The following is a 17550-nucleotide window of genomic DNA, read 5'->3' as shown; positions in this document are numbered from 1 at the left end:
GGACCACTCCCACTCTTCCGAACTCAACATCGAGTTCAAACAATTTCAGACCATTACCTCTTCCCCCATTGTTTCGGACAGCAGCTGTTGGCGGTTCTACTATTCCCATTTACTCCTCCTCTAGATCCATCTTTTGTTTCTTTACTTGTCCTATTGCCATCTCCGTTCACCTTTTATCATTTAATCTCTCCTGCCTTCCACCCTATCAGAGACCTCCCCAATTGGTCTCTCCCCTCCTCACCTCCCTTTTCCTGCCTCTGCACTTGCTTAAAACCCGTTACATCTCTAATCTTTTCCAGTTCTGATGAAGCGTCATCGACCTGAAATGTTAACTCTGTTTCTCTCTCCACAGCTGATGCCTGACCTGCTGACTGTTTCCAGCATTCTCTGTTTTTATTTCAGATTGCGACCATCTGCAGTATTTGGTTCTGCTTGTTTACTGTATACTAATAGACCTGTGTTTCCCCAGGGCTATTCACTGTCTTTGTGTTAATGCTTTTCAGCTGCTGATCATATTTACGAATTATTGAAGTTGCTCCATTGAAAGTGGGTAGCATTCCAGTCGATGTGGCTCATGTGGCACCAGCAACATTTTCAGTAAGTTTTCAGTCATACTCGGGCCTCAAACCCGTATTGTCAGTGACAGGGTCACAAATAAACACATCTGTGACTCCCAACCACTAATCCCAGCTAGGAAATACTCTCAATAATCTTCGTGGCGTATGTTTCTATTTCTTTTCTTTCTTTGTAAGGGGGTGCTTTACTCCTCCAATAACGCACATGCCTATTAATTTCCTGAGTTGAACTACAAAGGGCAAAATTGAGCATTTTAATAAGGTTGCTATTGTTGATTTTGTATTAGACACAATCCTCACTGACACCTGGGAGTCCCTGGCCAAAGACCGCCCTAAGTGGAAGAAGTGTATCTGGGAAGGCGCTGAGCACCTTGAGTCTCATCGTCGAGAGCATGCAGAAACCAAGCGCAGGCAGCGGAAAGAGCGTGCGGCAAATCCGTCCCACCCACCCTTTCCTTCAACCACTGTCTGTCCCACCTGTGACAGGGACTGTGGCTCTGGTATTGGACTGTTCAGCCACCTAAGGATTCATTTTTAGAGTGGAAGCAAGTCTTCCTCGATTCTGAGGGACTGCCTGTGATGATGATGATGAAGATGATGATAAAGAGAGACGGTGTAATGCTTCGTTAGCCTCTGCACGTGGTGTGAGTGCAGAGTACAGAGGGTCTGTGCGGAGTAAAGCTATCTTATTGTCCATTGCCCACATGGAATTCGAGAACATGGTTTCATTGAAGAAGTCTAACACACATGAACAGATGGTTTCACAACTACAGGTTTTGCATGAAGCAGGGAGCCAGAAATTTCATCATTTTCACTATGAACAAAAATCATATAATGGGATGAAATTATGGTTTTAGCAATGTGCTGGTTTGCGACCAAATAAGAAAAAAATCCCCAAATACTTCTCCATGAAGATTGTTTCTGATATGTTCAATGTTTTGATGCTTCAACTTTACTCAAACTATTTTTCCTTGGGGCCAATTTTCAATTTGCACAGAGGTAGAAAAGGACAGGTGCACCTGGCTGCACGCTGCACATCTTTCAGGAAAGGAAGATCAAACAGGGAGTATAACCAATGGCCAGAGTGCTCCTGCGGGACGTGATAATCTCCCCACGTGTCCAACAGGAACAGCCTGCCACCATCGACAGGCTATTGCTCCCTATCAGTTCAAATATCACACAGTGGCCGGAATCTTCCCAGCTCTGCGAGTGCGGGTTTCGAGGCGGGCCTGCTGTCAAAATGGCCCTGCTCTGACCCCGCCTCCGTGTCAGTTTCTCAACGGTCAGGTTTGCATGCAGCTCAGAGACCCAACACCAAGTGGCGGCCCAGGCAATTAAGGTACTTAACAGGTAGTTTAAAGGTAGTTAAGAGGATTATAACCAGCCACGTACCATTTTTCCAACTATTGGATGAGTTTGCCATCGCTCGGATTTCACGGCAGGTAAATGTGTCGGGTTCTCACTGACTCTCTATTGCTTTGGTTAGTTGACAGCTGCAACAGTGGTATGAACGCTACCATTTCACAGCTGTTCACTTTCCAATCTCAAAAGCTGAAGCCTTCAGGATTTGGAAGACACTTTTGAGCTGTATGCAGTTTGCAGTGAACTCTCTATTCACTGTCACCTCCTTGGACCAACCCTTCTTACCATTGACAGATCGCTTCGGTCATCTCAACCTCACCTGCCATCCATTCCAGCAGCATCAGTGCCCTTCAAAAAATTTCATCTTGATCCTCAGAATCCCACCCCGATCAGACCCAACACCAATATCACCAGCATCACCAACCTTCTCCGCAATCACCTGATGCTTCACAGGACACAGGTCATCAGTACCCCACCACACTACTGCCTGGGTCACCAGAGATGGCCTCACCATGACCACATTTACTTCACTTGACGCTGTACACCCTGACTGCCACATGATGCACCAGGTTAGTACCACCCCACACCAACATCATAAAACATCCCTACAATGCCCAAGCCATTCCTTTCACACTCATCACCATTGTGCGGGCTACCCTTATGTCTGACCATTCACTGCAACTCACTAAGCCACTTCCAAAGGTGCACACAAATCTGTCCAAGAACACAAATTGTTGAAAATAAAGATTTCAATGTTTGACAGCACATTAGCAGAAACTACATGAACATTGGCTAAAACACTCAGGTGCCTACCCTTGTGTGTTGTTAGTTGGTATGCTTGCACTAGGATGAGGGTGAGTGTGAGGGGTGGCTAGTGAGGTGGGGATGTGATAGTGTAGATAGAGAGAGAGAGAGAGGGATGGGTGGAGGTGCAAGGCAAGTTGGTGTGAGTAAGGATGTGCATGAATTGGGTAGGGAAGGCAGAGTGATGGGGATGTGATGAGTGGCACTGCAGGATGAGGCTGAGTGTGGCTTTGCAGTAGTGTTTCGGGATCTACTGAGATCCTTGAATGGTTTCCAGCCAGGTCCTTCTGATGACATCCCTGCTTGTGCCCTCCTGTGCAATGTGCAACCAGGCTGTGTTGGTGTCCTAGCGAGGTACCTTCTGCCCCATTGGAAGGGAAGAGAACCTCCCTGTGTGCTGTGACTTTCTCCATAAGCATTTGGAGGGAGGTCATGGGAGAGCCTGGGTGCAGCCTCACACCTCTGTGCAGTGTTTGTCAGTGTTTGCAGCAACTCAATGCTGTGGAACACTGACAGTACAATTGTCAAAAAAAGGTTGGCCATGGTCCCTTTAAGGAAACCGGCTGATAATGCGTCATCTGATGACATCATCAGTCCCGCTTCCTGTTAAGTGGTCTGGAACCTTGCGGGGTGAGCTTAACAAGCCTCACCAGCGGAAGATTGTTGTGAGAGGGTGGGCTGGAGCAAGGAGATCCTTCCCCACACGCCAAAAATGCTGGCTGCCCTGGACTCACCATTGTTGGCGAAATCGTGGCCAGTGTGTGAAAGAATCTGAGGCATGCCTCACATCAACAGCAAAGCCCTTCACAAATCCATGCTGGCTCCGATTTATTTCAAGTGCCAATTAATTTTTTTCCCTGATTATTGTCGCTGAAAGTTCCCCACCACTGATGTTAGGTTGACTTGCCTGTTGTTGCCGGGTTTATCCCTCATCCCTGTTTTGGACAGGGTGTAACATTTACGATCCTCCAGTCCTCTAAGGGGGAATCAGATTGTGGCTACAGGCTCCACAATTTACAACCTTACTACCCTCACTAACCTAGGATGCATCCCGTCTGGCTGGGAGACCTCTCTACTTTGAACAAAGCACCTCCTCTTTATCTATTTTTATCCTATCCAATATCTCTATTACCTCCTCCTTTACTGCGACGTTAGCAGCATCTGCTTCTCCAGTGAAGACAGATGCAAAGTATTCATTTAGTACCTCAACCAAGTCCTCTGGCTCCAAAAGACCCCCTTTTCGGTCCCTAATCAGCCCCTTCCTTTGTTTATAAAATACTTCTGGATTTCCTTTTATGTTAGCCACTAATCAATTCTCATATTCTCTCTTTACCCCTCTTATTCCCTTTTTCAGTTTTCCCCTGTACTGTCTGTATTTTGCCTGGTTTTCTCACTGTATTCTGTACCCAATATTTAGTTATAAACCTACTTTTTCTGTTTTATTTTAACCTCAATATCATTAGTCATCCAGGGAGCTCTAGCTTTGGCTGCCCTTCCTTTCCCCCTTATTGGAATGTGTCTAGTCCGTACCCGAACTATCTCCTCTGAGAAGGCCTCCCATTGCTCATTTACTGTTTTGCCTGCTAATCTTTGATTCCAATCCACCTGGGCCAGATCCCTTTTCAACTCAATGAAATTAACCCCATCCAGTTGAGCATTTTCACATTTGATTTGTCCTTGTCCTTTTCCATAACGGCACTCAACCTAATGACATTGTGATCGTTATTTCCCAAGTGCTCCCCAATGAAACATGCTCCACTTCATTCCCCAGAACTATATCCAGCACTGCTTACTTCCTCATTGAGTTGGAAACATAATGATCAAGAAAGTTCTCTTGTACAGCTTCAGTAATTCCTCCCTCTATTTGCCCTTTACACTGTTACTATCCCAGTCTATGGGGGAGAAATTCGGTTGCATCTCATTTGGGGCAGGAACCCAGGTGGAGCGGTAATTTTAGCGCCTTGAAAAAGGTTGCGTCCTCCGGCCAGATATTCGTCAGAATTGGGTGAGGAGTTGACAGGGTCACTAAATCAGTTGTTGCACATCAGAGCTGGGGCGGAGGTGGGGGCGCCACAACAAAAGTTTGGTCGGTACATTTTGCGGGCCCATTGCGTATGCGCGGAACTCCGAATCAGATCCCGGGAAAAGCCGAGTCTTAAAGGCACGGCACAGTAAAGCCCCCATTAAAGTTTTCAACATCACTTGTTTCCAACCTGCACTGTTAAGTCTGTCTGCCACTGCAAACTGGGAGGCTCACGCACCGTGCTGTGTGTAAACGTTATCTGACTGTGACCTCCGAGGGAAGCACTTCCTCATCCCTTTCAGTAGCCGCCAGTTACCGACTCTGCAAGTCTGAACCGACTGTTTTTCCAGACGGTGTTATTGGCGGGCGCTCAATGAGGCGGCCGCACCGAATTTAACGACCGGGGCGCAAGCGTGGGCGTTGCACCAGGAATACGTCAGGATCGGAGCGATCGGCAGCAGCCGGGCGCTAACGGTTTGCACCCTCGGTGAGCCTCTAATGAATTTTCGGTCAAGGTGCTAAACGCTATGCTCCCGGTCAGTAACCTCTTACGCTGCCATTAACGCCCCCTCCGGCCGCTAACTGAGGCATTAGACAACCGAAAATCTAGCCCATTATTAGGATAATGGTAGCACCCCATTACCACTACGCTAAGGTTCTTGCATCTTTCTGCAATTTGCCTGCACATTTACGCTTCTATCTCCTTCCCACTATTTGGTGCCTATGATACACACCCAGCAGTGTAATAAGTCCTGTATTATTCCTTAATTCTAACCAAATACATTCTGCATTGGAACCCTCAAGTACATTGTGTAATTCTAGTGCTGTAACATTCTATCTGTTCAATACAGGTCGAACCTCCCTTATCCGGCACCCTCGGGACCTGGCCTGTGCCGGATCAGGGATTTTGCCGGATGATGGGAGGTCATCAGTGAGGTTGGGGGTGTTGGGGAGGTCACCCAAGGTTGGCGGGGGAGGTCACCCAAGGACGGGGGGAGAGGAGATTGGCGACCCGAGTGGGTCCCGAAGAGCTGGCCCAACCCCCCCCGGAGGGAGCGCTGTGGGGAGGAGCGGCCGGCCCGAGGACTGTGGCTGCAGGAGTCCCAGCAGGTGATGAGGAGGAGGCAGCCGATCGAGGAGAAAGATTATATTGGTGAGTAGGATTTTGACCGGCCGCGTTCTGCGCATGTGCCACCCGCCGGCCGGGAATGGTGCCGGACGAGGGGTGGTACCAGATAAGGGACTCCCGGATTAGGGAGGTCCAACCTGTACTGCCACCCCCTCCTTTTTTTCCATCCCTATCTTTCCAAAATACATTGTAACCAGGAATATTAAGTACCCATCCCTTCCCTTGTTTGAGCCAGGTCTCCGTTATTGCCATTATATCATTATCCCATGTGGCTACTTGTGCCTGCAGTTCCGGAACTTTATATACCACCCTGTGCATTTACGCATATGCATCTTAGTCTGTCTCACATCTCCCCCTACCTGATCCTTCTATTCCTGAACTACTCTTTATTCTAATGCTGTTTGTCTCTCCCAGTCCTCTGTGCACTTTGTATCTCCTTGCTACTGCTTCAGCCTAGTGCCCCTCCCTCACTGCACTAGTTAACGTCCCTGCAAGGACATTGGTCCCAGCCCTGTTGAGATGCAACCCCCGACCATATTGTAGAGGTCCACCCTGCCCCAGAACTGGTTCCAATGCCATTGGAGTTTGAAGCTCTCCCTCCTGCACCATTTCTCCAGCCACACGATAACCTGTCTTACCTTGTTGTTCCTATACTCACTAGCAAGTGGCACTGGGAGTAATCCTGAGATTACTACCTTTGAGGTCCTGTTCTTTAACTTCCTCCCTAGCTCCGAAACTGTGTGCAGGACCTCAAGCCTTTTCGTACCGATGTCATTGGTTCCAACATGGACCACGACTTCTGGCTGTTCCCCCACCCCCCACAGAATATGTTCTGCAGCCATCCAGTGATACTCTGTCACCAGGGAGGCAACACACCATGCCGGACTTACATCGCGGTTGCAGAAATGCCAGTCTATCTCCCTAATTATTGAATCCCCTATGACCACTGCATTTCTACACTTCACTCCCCTGTGAAGTGTTCTTTGCCCCATGGTGCTGTGGATGTGCTCTAGACTGCACTCCCCCTCGGTGTAGTCCCCATCGGTACTCAGCGCTGAGAATTGTGTATGATGTGTGAAGGGGCCGATTAGGGAGCAGAATGGAGACCTTGTGGAGGCAGAGGGCATTGCTGAGGTACTAAATGAGTACTTTGCATCTACATTACACAGGACTACACAGGATATATGGCATAGAAACAGGCCATTCGGCCCAACCAGTCCATGCTGGCATTTATGCTCCATGTGAGCCTCCTCCCATCTTTCCTCATCTAACTCTATCAGCATAAGCCTCTATTCCCTTCTCCGTCATATGCTTGTCTCACCTCCCCTTAAATGCATCTATACTATTCGCTTCAACCATTTGGTTAGCGAGTTCCACATTATTATCATTCTGGGTAAACAAGTTTCTTCTGAATTCCCTATTTAATTTCTTGGTGACTATCTTATATTGATGGCCTCTAATTTTGCTCAAGACTGAGATCGATAGAATTTAAGAGGCCAGGGTAGCAAGGGATATGGGTCAAAGGCAGGAGTTGAGGTACAGATCAGCCATGATCTAACTGAATGGTGGAATTAGCTTAATGGACTGAATGGCCTACTCTTGTTCCTCTGTATAATGTATGCACCTGTGAGTGTGCTCACAGGTTTGTAGAGCTGTTGAACAAAAAAAGGGCACTTGAAAACTGTTTGGAGTGTTTCCCCCCCCCCCCCCCCGCCTGCCCTTTTAATCAGGGGGTACTTGATTTAAATGTTTAAGGTATAGGGTATTGGTAAGGCCGCACCTGGAGTACTGCGTGCAGTTTTGGTCACCTTACTGAAGGAAGGATATACTGGCTTTGGAGTGGGTACAGAGACGATTCACTAGGCTGATTCCAGAGATGAGGGGGTTACCTTATGATGATAGATTGAGTAGACTGGGTCTTTACTCGTTGGAGTTCAGAAGGATGAGGGGTGATCTTACTGAAACATTTAAAATCATGAAAGCGATAGACAAGATAGAGGCAGAGAGGTTATTTCCACTGGTAGGGGAGACTAAAACTAGGGGGCACAGCCTCAAAATACGGGGGAGCCAATTTAAAACCGAGTTGAGAAGGAATTTCTTCTCCCAGAGGGTTGTGAATCTGTGGAATTCTCTGCCCAAGGAAGCAGTTGAGGCTAGCTCATTGAATGTATTCAAGTCACAGATAGATAGATTTTTAACCAATAAGGGAATTAAGGGTTACGGGGAGAGGGCGGGTAAGTGGAGCTGAGTCCACGGCCAGATCAGCCATGATCTTATTGAATGGCGGAGCAGGCTCGAGGGGCTAGATGGCCTACTCCTGTTCCTAATTCTTATGTTCTTATGTTTAATTTGTTCACAACAAAAGAGTTGTAGAGCTGTTGACAACAAAATAGTTGTAGAGTTGTTGAATTGTGAGTGGCTTAGCCAGTCACATGATGTTCACAAGACTCAATAAAACCCCAGCCAGTTGCAGTTTAGGGGATCCATGATGAGGTATGCAGTTGTGAGCCCAGTGGATGAACTGGTAATGTGTAGTGTAACTGTTCAACCTTTGTCAATAAACCAAGTACAGGTACAGCGTCGAGAATCCGGAACCCTCGGGACCAAGGACATTCCGGATTCCAGATATTTCCAGACTTCGGAATGTCTTGCTGACGTCACGAACCCGGAAATACCTAAGCACCGAGGAGATGTTCGGGCAGGCGGTGCCCTGGTGAGGAGGTGTTCGGGCTGGCCGGTGAGGAGACCCCAAGGTAAGGGCAGAGGCAGTGAGGTGAGCAGAGCAACACCCAAGGTCGGCAGGGTCAGTGGGCTGGATTCCAGAACATTTTACGGTTCTGGAATATTTTACGGATTCCAGATGACCCTGCCACCGATCGTCCTTGATTCCGGATTCCGGAACTCCGGATTTTTGACGCTGCACCTGTCGTTCTGGATAGCAAAGAACCCATGAAGCAAATACATTACATTATGCTCCTATGGACGGGGAGTAAAGTCTGTGAGACATGCGGAGGTGATAACTGATGCTGGCTTCTGGGCCTTCCGGTTACTGTTCAAAAATAACAGTCAGGAGGCCTCCAGTCTCAAACTTCATCCTGCTGTCTCTATTGAAAGAAAGGGAACATACCTTTTTGGTGCCGTTAGGTTTTTGCTGTCGGCCCACTGCTCAGCCCGCCGATCTGAGGGGTTTGGGTGCTGGCACTGGCCTAGTCGTACGGAAATGCCCGTACAGGCACTGGAAGCATCCAGTGAGACCTGAGCACGTGGGGCTTTGCCCCTTTCACTTTGCTCACCATCTGATGCCACCCGGATCAAAACAAGCAGCTTTCCTGATTAAATGCGAAACGACTACATTTGGGTCGCGCACGATGTAAAGCCAGGATGGTCTTGGGTGTGGTGGGGGGGGAGGCGGTCACCAGAATCCCAGCACACCTCCAGTGAAATCCTGCAGCAAGTCAGCACACTCGCCTTCCACAAGGGAATTGCAGAGGAAGGAGTGTTAGTTTCAGACACGTCATCTAACCTAAGTACAAGCAACAAGGAGCCGCACTGTGCCGCAGTGTAACAGTACAGGTGCAAGATACCCTCTTCTTGTAGACATGTATATGGAGGATCAGGATTTGGTTTAATCTCATCTGATTATCATTTTTGCTTGCTTTTCACTTATAAATAACTTGTCGACTTGTACTGTAGTTTGAAATAATAAAATGGTTAAGTTGCCCATTCCCAGAATTCTTCAGGATATGGATGACATTTGGTAAGAAAAAGCTTTGTCAGCAAAGGGAGAGGTTTTGTTAGCATGGAATGATCTCCCAGATAAGAGGGCGACCTAAATCACAAACAAACAAGACAATGACCAAAAGATCAGTTAAGAAACTTATAATTCAACTCCTATTAGAAACATAGAAACATAGAAAATAGGTGCAGGAGTAGGCCATTCGGCCCTTCGAGCCTACACCACCATTCAATAAGATCATGGCTGATCATTCACCTCAGTACCCCTTTCCTGCTTTCTCTCCATACCCCTTGATCCCTTTAGCCGTAAGGGCCATATCGAACTCCCTCTTTGAATATATCCAATGAACTGGCATCAACAACTCTCTGCGGTAGCGAATTCCACAGGTTAACAACTCTCTGAGTGAAGAAGTTTCTCCTCATCTCAGTCAGAAATGGCTTACTCCTTATCCTTAGACTATGTCCCCTGGTTCTGGACTTCCCAAACATCGGGAACATTCTTCCTGAATCTAACCTGTCCAGTCCCGTCAGAATTTTATATGTTTCCACGAGATCCCCTCTCTAACTTCTAAACCCCGGTGAATACAGGATCAGTCGATCCAGTCTCTCCTCATATGTCAGTCATGCCATCCCGGGAATCAGTCTGGTGAACCTTCACTGCACTCCCTCAATAGCAAGAACGTCCTTCCTCAGGTTATAAGACCAAAACTGAGCACAATATTCCAGGTGAGGCCTCACCAAGGCCCTGTATAACTGCAGTAAGACCTCCCTGCTCCTATATTCAAATCCACTAGCTATGAAGGCCAACATATCATTTGCCTTCTTCACCGCCTGCTGTACCTGCATGCCAACTTTCAATGACTGATGTACCATGACACCCAGGTCTTGTTGCACCTCTCCTTTTCCTAATCTGCCATTCAGATAATATTTTGCCTTCGCGCTTTTGCCCCTAAAGTGGATAACCTCATATTTATCCACATTATACTGCATCTGCCATACGATTGCCCACTCACCTAACCTGTCCAAGTCACCCTGCAGCCTCTTAGCATCCTCCTCACAGCACACACCGCCACCCAGCTTAGTGTCATCTGCAATGATATTACACTCAATTCCTTCATCTAAATCATTAATGTATATTGTAAATAGCTGGGGTCCCAGCACTGAGCTCTGCGGCACCCCACTAGTCACTGCCTGCTATTCTGAAAAGGACCCGTTTATCCCAACTCTCTGCTTCATGTCTGCCAACCACTTCTCTATCCACGTCAGTACATTACCCCCAATACCATGTGCTTTAATTTTGCATATCAATCTCTTGTGTGGGACCTTGTCAAAAGCCTTTTGAAAGTCCAAATACACCACATCCACTGGTTTTCTCTTGTCCACTCTACCAGTTACATCCTCAAAAAATTCTAGAAGATTTGTTAAGCATGATTTCCCTTTCATAAATCCATGCTGACTTGGACCGATCCAGTCACTGCTTTCCAAATGCGCTGCTATTTCATCTTTAATAATTGATTGCAACATTTTCCCTACTACTGATGTCAGGCTAACCGATCAATAATTACCCGTTTTCTCTCTCCCTTCTTTCTTAAAAAGTGGTGTTACATTAGCTACCCTCCAGTCTATCGGAACTGATCCAGAGTCGATAGACTGTTGGAAAATGATCACCAATGCATCCACTATTTTAGGGCCACTTCCTTAAGTACTCTGGGATTCAGACTATCAGGCCCTGGGGATTTATCGGCCTTCAATCCCATGAATTTCCCGAACAAATATCCCGCCTAATAAACATAGAAACATAGAAAATAGATGCAGGAGTAGGCCATTCGGCCCTTTGAGCTTGCACCATCATTCAATAAGATCATGGCTGATCATTCCCTCAGTACCTCTTTCCTGCTTTCTCCCCATATCCTTTGATCACCTTAGCCGTAAGGGCCATATCTAACTCCCTCTTGAATATATCCAATGAACTGGCATCAACAACTCTCGGCAGCAGGGAATTCCACAGGTTAACAACTCTCTGAGTGAAGAAGTTTCTCCTCATCTCAGTCCTAAATGGCCTACCCCTTATCCTAAGACTGTGTCCCCTGGTTCTGGACTTCCCCAACATCGGGAACATTCTTCCTGCATCTAACTTGTCTTGTCCTGTCCTGTCTTATATGTTTCTATGAGATCCCCTCTCATCATTCGAAACTCAAGTGTATAAAGGCCCAGTTGATCCAGTCTCTCCTCATATGTCAGTCCCGCCATCCCGGGAATCAGTCTGGTGAACCTTCTCTGCACTCCCTCAATAGCAAGAATGTCCTTCCTCAGATTAGGAGACCAAAACTGAACACAATATTCCAGGTGAGGCCTCACCAAGGCACTGTACAACTGCAGTAAGACCTCCCTGCTCCTATACTCAAATCCCCTAGCTATGAAGGCCAACATACCATTTACCTTCTTCACCGCCTGCTGTACCTGCATGCCCACTTTCAATGACTGATGAACCATGACACCCAGGTCTCGTTGCACCTCCCCTTTTCCTAATCTGCCGCCATTCAGATAATATTCTACCTTTGTGTTATTGCCCCTAAAGTGGATAACCTCACATTTATCCACATTATACTGCATCTGCCATGCATTTGCCCACTCACCTAACCTGTCCAAGTCACCCTGCAGCCTCTTAGCGTCCTCCTCACAGCTCACACCACCACCCAGTTTAGTGTCATCTGCAAACTTGGAGCTATTACACTCAATTCCTTCATCTAAATCATTAATGTATATTGTAAAGAGCTGGGATCCCAGCACTGAGCCCTGCGACACTCCACTAGTCACTGTCTGCCATTCTGAAAAGGACCCATTCATCCGGAGGAATTCATAGAATGCATACGGGATTGTTTCTTAGAACAGTATGTTACAGAACCTACAAGGGAGCAAGCTATCTTAGATCTGGTCCTGTGTAATGAGACAGGAATAATAAACGATCTCCTAGTAAAAGATCCTCTCGGAATGAGTGATCACAGTATGGTTGAATTTGTAATACAGATTGAGGGTGAGGAAGTCGTGTCTCAAACGAGCGTACTATGCTTAAACAAAGGGGAGTACAGTGTGATGGGGGCAGAGTTGGCTAAAGTAGACTGGAAACACAGACTAAACGGTGGCACAATTGAGGAACAGTGGAGGACTTTTAAGGAGCTCTTTCATAGTGCTCAACAAAAATATATTCCCGTGAAAAAGAAGGGCGGTAAGAGAAGGGATAACCAGCCGTGGATAACCAAGGAAATAAAGGAGAGTATCAAATTAAAAACCAATGCGTATAAGGTGGCCAAGGTTAGTGGGAAAGTAGAAGATTGGGAAAATTTTAAACAACAGCAAAGAATGACTAAGAAAGCAATAAAGAAAGGAAAGATAAATTACGAAGGTAAACTTGCGCAAAACATTAAAACAGATAGTAAAAGCTTTTACAGATATATAAAACGGAAGAGAGTGACTAAAGTAAATGTTGGTCCCTTAGAAAATGAGAAGGGGGATTTAATAATGGGAAATGTGGAAATGGCTGAGACCTTAAATAATTATTTTGCTTCGGTCTTCACAGTGGAAGACACAAAAACCATGCCAAAAATTGCTGGTCACAGGAATATGGGAAGGGAGGACCTTGAGACAATCACTATCACTAGGGGGGTAGTGCTGGACAGGCTAATGGGACTCAAGGTAGACAAGTCCCCTGGTCCTGATGAAATGCATCCCAGGGTATTAAAAGAGATGGCGGAAGTTATAGCAGATGCATTCGTTATAATCGACCAAAATTCTCTGGACTCTGGGAGGTACCAGCGGATTGGAAAGCAGCTAATGTAACGCCTCTGTTTAAAAAAGTGGGCAGACAAAAGGCAGGGAACTATAGGCCTGTTAGTTTAACATCTATAGTGGGGAAAATGCTTGAAACTATCATTAAGGAAGAAATAGCGGGACATCGAGATAGGAATAGTGCAATCAAGCAGACGCAGCATGGATTCATGAAGGGGAAATCATGTTTAACTAATTTACTGAAATTCTTTGAGGATATAACGAGCATGGTGGATAGAGGTGTACCGATGGATGTGGTGTATTTAGATTTCCAAAAGGCATTCGATAAGGTGCCACACAAAAGGTTACTGCAGAAGATAAAGGTACGCAGAGTCAGAGGAAATGTATTAGCATGGATAGAGAATTGGCTGGCTAACAGAAAGCAGAGAGTCGGAATAAATGGGTCTTTTTCGGGTTGGAAATCGGTGGTTAGTGGTGTGCCACAGGGATCAATGCTGGGACCACAACTGTTTACAATATATATAGATGACCTGGAAGAGGGGACAGAGTGTGGTGTAACAAAATTTGCAGATGACACAAAGATTATTGGGAAAGCGGATTGTGTAGAGGACACAGAGAGGCTGCAAAGAGATTTAGATAGGTTAAGCGAATGGGCTAACGTTTGGCAGATGGAATACAATGTCGGAAAGTGTGAGGTCATCCACCTTGGGAAAAAAAACAGTAAAAGGGAGTATTATTTGAATGGGGAGAAATTACAACATGCTGTGGTGCAGAGGGACCTGGGGGTCCTTGTGCATGAATCCCAAAAAGTTAGTTTGCAGGTGCAGCAGGTAATCAGGAAGGCAAATGGAATGTTGGCCTTCATTGCGAGAGGGATAGAGTACAAAAGCAGGGAGGTCCTGCTGCAACTGTACAGGGTATTGGTGAGGCCGCACCTGGAGTACTACGTGCAGTTTTGGTCACGTTATTTAAGGAAGCTTTGGAGGGGGTACAGAGACAATTCACTAGGCTGATTCCAGAGAAGAGGGGGTTACCTTATGATGATAGATTGAGTAGACTGGGTCTTTACTCGTTCGAGTTCAGAAGGATGAGGGGTGATCTTATAGAAACATTTAACATAATGAAAGGGATAGACAAGATAGAGGCAGAGAGGTTGTTTCCACTGGTCGGGGAGACAAGAACTAGGGGGCACAGCCTCAAAATACGGGGGAGCCAATTTAAAACTGAGTTGAGAAGGAATTTCTTCTCCCAGAGGGTTGTGAATCTGTGGAATTTTCTGCCCAAGGAAGCAGTTGAGGCTAGCTCATTGAATGTATTCAAGTCACAGATAGATAGATTTTTAACCAATAAGGGAATTAAGGGTTATGGGGAGCGGGCGGGTAAGTGGAGCTGAGTCCATGGCCAGATCAGCCATGATCTTGTTGAATGGCGGAGCAGGCTCGAGGGGCTAGATGGCCTACTCCTGTTCTTAATTCTTATGTTCTTATGTTATCCCGACTCGCTGCTTCCTGTCTGCCAACCAGTTCTCTATCCATGTCAGTACATTACCCCCAATACAATGTGCTTTGATATTGCACATCAATCTCTTGTTTGGGACCTTGTCAAAATCCTTTTGAAAGTCCAAATACACCACATCCACTGGTTTTTCCTTGTTCACTCTACTAGTTACATCCTCAAAAAATTCTAGAAGATTTGTCAAGCATGATTTCCCTTTCATAAATCCATGCTTACTTGGACCGATCCTGTCACTGCTTTCCAAATGCGCTGCGATTTCATCCTTAATAATTGATTCCAACATTTTCCCCACGACTGATGTCAGGCTAACTGGTCTATAATTACCCGTTTTCTCTCTCTCTCCCTTTTTAAAAAGTGGTGTTACATTAGCTACCCTCCAGTCCATAGGAACTGATCCAGAGTCGGTAGACTGTTGGAAAATGATCACCAATGTAGCCACTATTTCTAGGGCCACTTCCTTAAGTACTCTGGGATGCAGACTAGCAGGCCCTGGGGATTTATCAGCCTTCAATCCCATCAATTTCCCTCACACAATTTCCTGCCTAAAAAGGATATCCTTCAGTTCCTCCTTTTCACTAGACCCTCGGTCCCCTAGTACTTTCGGAAGGTTATTTGTGTCTTCCTTCGTGAAGACAGAACCAAAATATTTGTTCCAATTGGTCTGCCATTTCTTTGTTCCCCATTTCTCCATTACAAATTCACCTGAATCTGACTGTAAGGGACCTAGTTTGTCTTCACTCATCTTTTTCTCTTCACATATCTACAGAAGCTTTTGTAGTCAGTTTTTATGTTCCCAGCAAGCTTCCTCTAGGGACTGCAAGGGACCTACATTTGTCTTCACGAGTAAACTGAAAAACAACTCCTTTTAAGAGATGGCTGTGCATGACTAGAGCCCTATAAAAATCTTAAGCTTTCTTTCACAATTCACTCAGTCAAACTCATTAAAGATTATTTGCAATCAGAAATTAGTGTCAAATCAGAAACTCCACAGGTCGCCGTGTAATATTATAGGGCATTGTGTATTATTACAGGCCATGTTGTAACATTGCAGGCAGCTGTGTAATATTACAGGTCATTGTGTGTAAAATTATAGGTCGCTGTGTAACACATTACAGGCTACTATGTGTAACATTACGGGCTACGGTGTACTAGATAGCCCATCATCATAATCATCATCATGGGCAGTCCCTCAAAACGAGGATGACTTGCTTCCACACCAAAAAAGGATGAGTTCACAGATGTTTCAATGAAGGACCCGAACTACATCCTGAAGGGTGGAAGATGCCTGTATGTGGATTTTTTTAACGCGTGGAGGCCGTTGCACACCAGCCACCACACGGGCTTGACAGAGCTCGGTCTTGGTCCAGTGGCAAGGGTTATCCAAGACGACTGGAGACCAGCTCTGCTGCATGGACCTAGTGCGCACACATATCGCAGTGTGGGCTGGCCCGTGCTGCCCCTGGGCCCCTGGGCCTGAACTCACACCTCTCCTGGGCCCCGATCACATCCCTCCACAGTCTCTTGCCGCTCCTGCTGTGTCTGCCCACGCTCCAACCACCGACCTGGACCTTGATGACGTCACTCTTCATTGCTGTTGCCCTTCTGCACCAGCTCGCGCTGCTCCCTGAAGTGGCATGCCTCCACGTTGCTCCCAGGCTGCCACACCTCCGCTATATAGCCCAAGAGATTGTTGACTGCTGTCCATGAACAAGTTAAATGTGAAAAAAAAATTGCCAAAAGAAACAAGTCAACAGGACCAGAACCAAGTTGATGAACATAGAAACAAGAGTAGACCAGTCAGCCCACTTTACTTAGCTGTGCCAGCTTTGTCTTTATTGTCCCAATTACCTGTCCATTTTCCACATCTCATGATACCCTTGCTTCCCAAGCAAGTTCTACGTCCCGCTTAAACAATTCATCATCTATAGTCTCCTGCGGCAGTAGGTTTCACATCCTGACAACATTTGTATGAAGAACTTATTCTCTGGAGTCAGGTTTCATTGGCTCACTTTGAATTCTAAGATTCTGCTATCTTGTTTTGGGTTATCCCACTCGAAGGAAGAGTTGTCAAATTCCTTTGTTATTTTAAATACCTGAATCAGATCACCGCTTAACCTCCTCATCTCCAGGGATTATAACCCCAGCTTACCCAATCTCTCCTCATAACCGACTCCCTTCATCCCAGGTATATTCCTGAGGAGTTGCCACTGGACTTTCTCCAAGGCCAACATGCCCCAGAACAGCAAACAATGATCATAATCTTCTGACCAGCACTCTGTGTGAGTGCAATAGTACTGCCTTGCTTTTCATATCCTGTGATGATGCTCAGACCTTGTTTCACTCCTTCTTGCAGATGCAAACTATCTTTATGGACTCCTGTACCTCTAATTCTCATTGTTGATGGAGCATTCTCTGTGACTCCCCTGTTATTACTCCAGCTCACATATTGTTACATTAATGAGTTTGAGCAGAAACTTGAACTTCATTTCAATTTTGAGCACAATTTGCACCTGGATGCTGATTACACCCAAAGCAGAGATACTATCCCAAGATATCTATTAGGCTACATAGATACCAGCTACCATTCACAGAATCATTCTCTTCCTTCGATCAGCTTATAC

The 17550-nt window shown here is 46.2% G+C and overlaps 1 protein-coding gene across 1 annotated transcript in view; it reads right to left on the bottom strand.

Moving 5' to 3' along the window:
- LOC139229054 (ephrin type-B receptor 2) overlaps nucleotides 1-17550 on the bottom strand; it is a 585159-nt gene that overhangs the window by 88107 nt on the left and 479502 nt on the right. The window lies entirely within an intron of this gene.

The sequence above is a fragment of the Pristiophorus japonicus genome, chromosome 18 (genome assembly GCF_044704955.1).
Source record: "Pristiophorus japonicus isolate sPriJap1 chromosome 18, sPriJap1.hap1, whole genome shotgun sequence".
NCBI classification, from domain to species: Eukaryota; Metazoa; Chordata; class Chondrichthyes; family Pristiophoridae; genus Pristiophorus; species Pristiophorus japonicus.
Note: the sequence above shows the minus strand (reverse complement) of the source record. Positions and strands in the feature narration are given on the sequence as shown.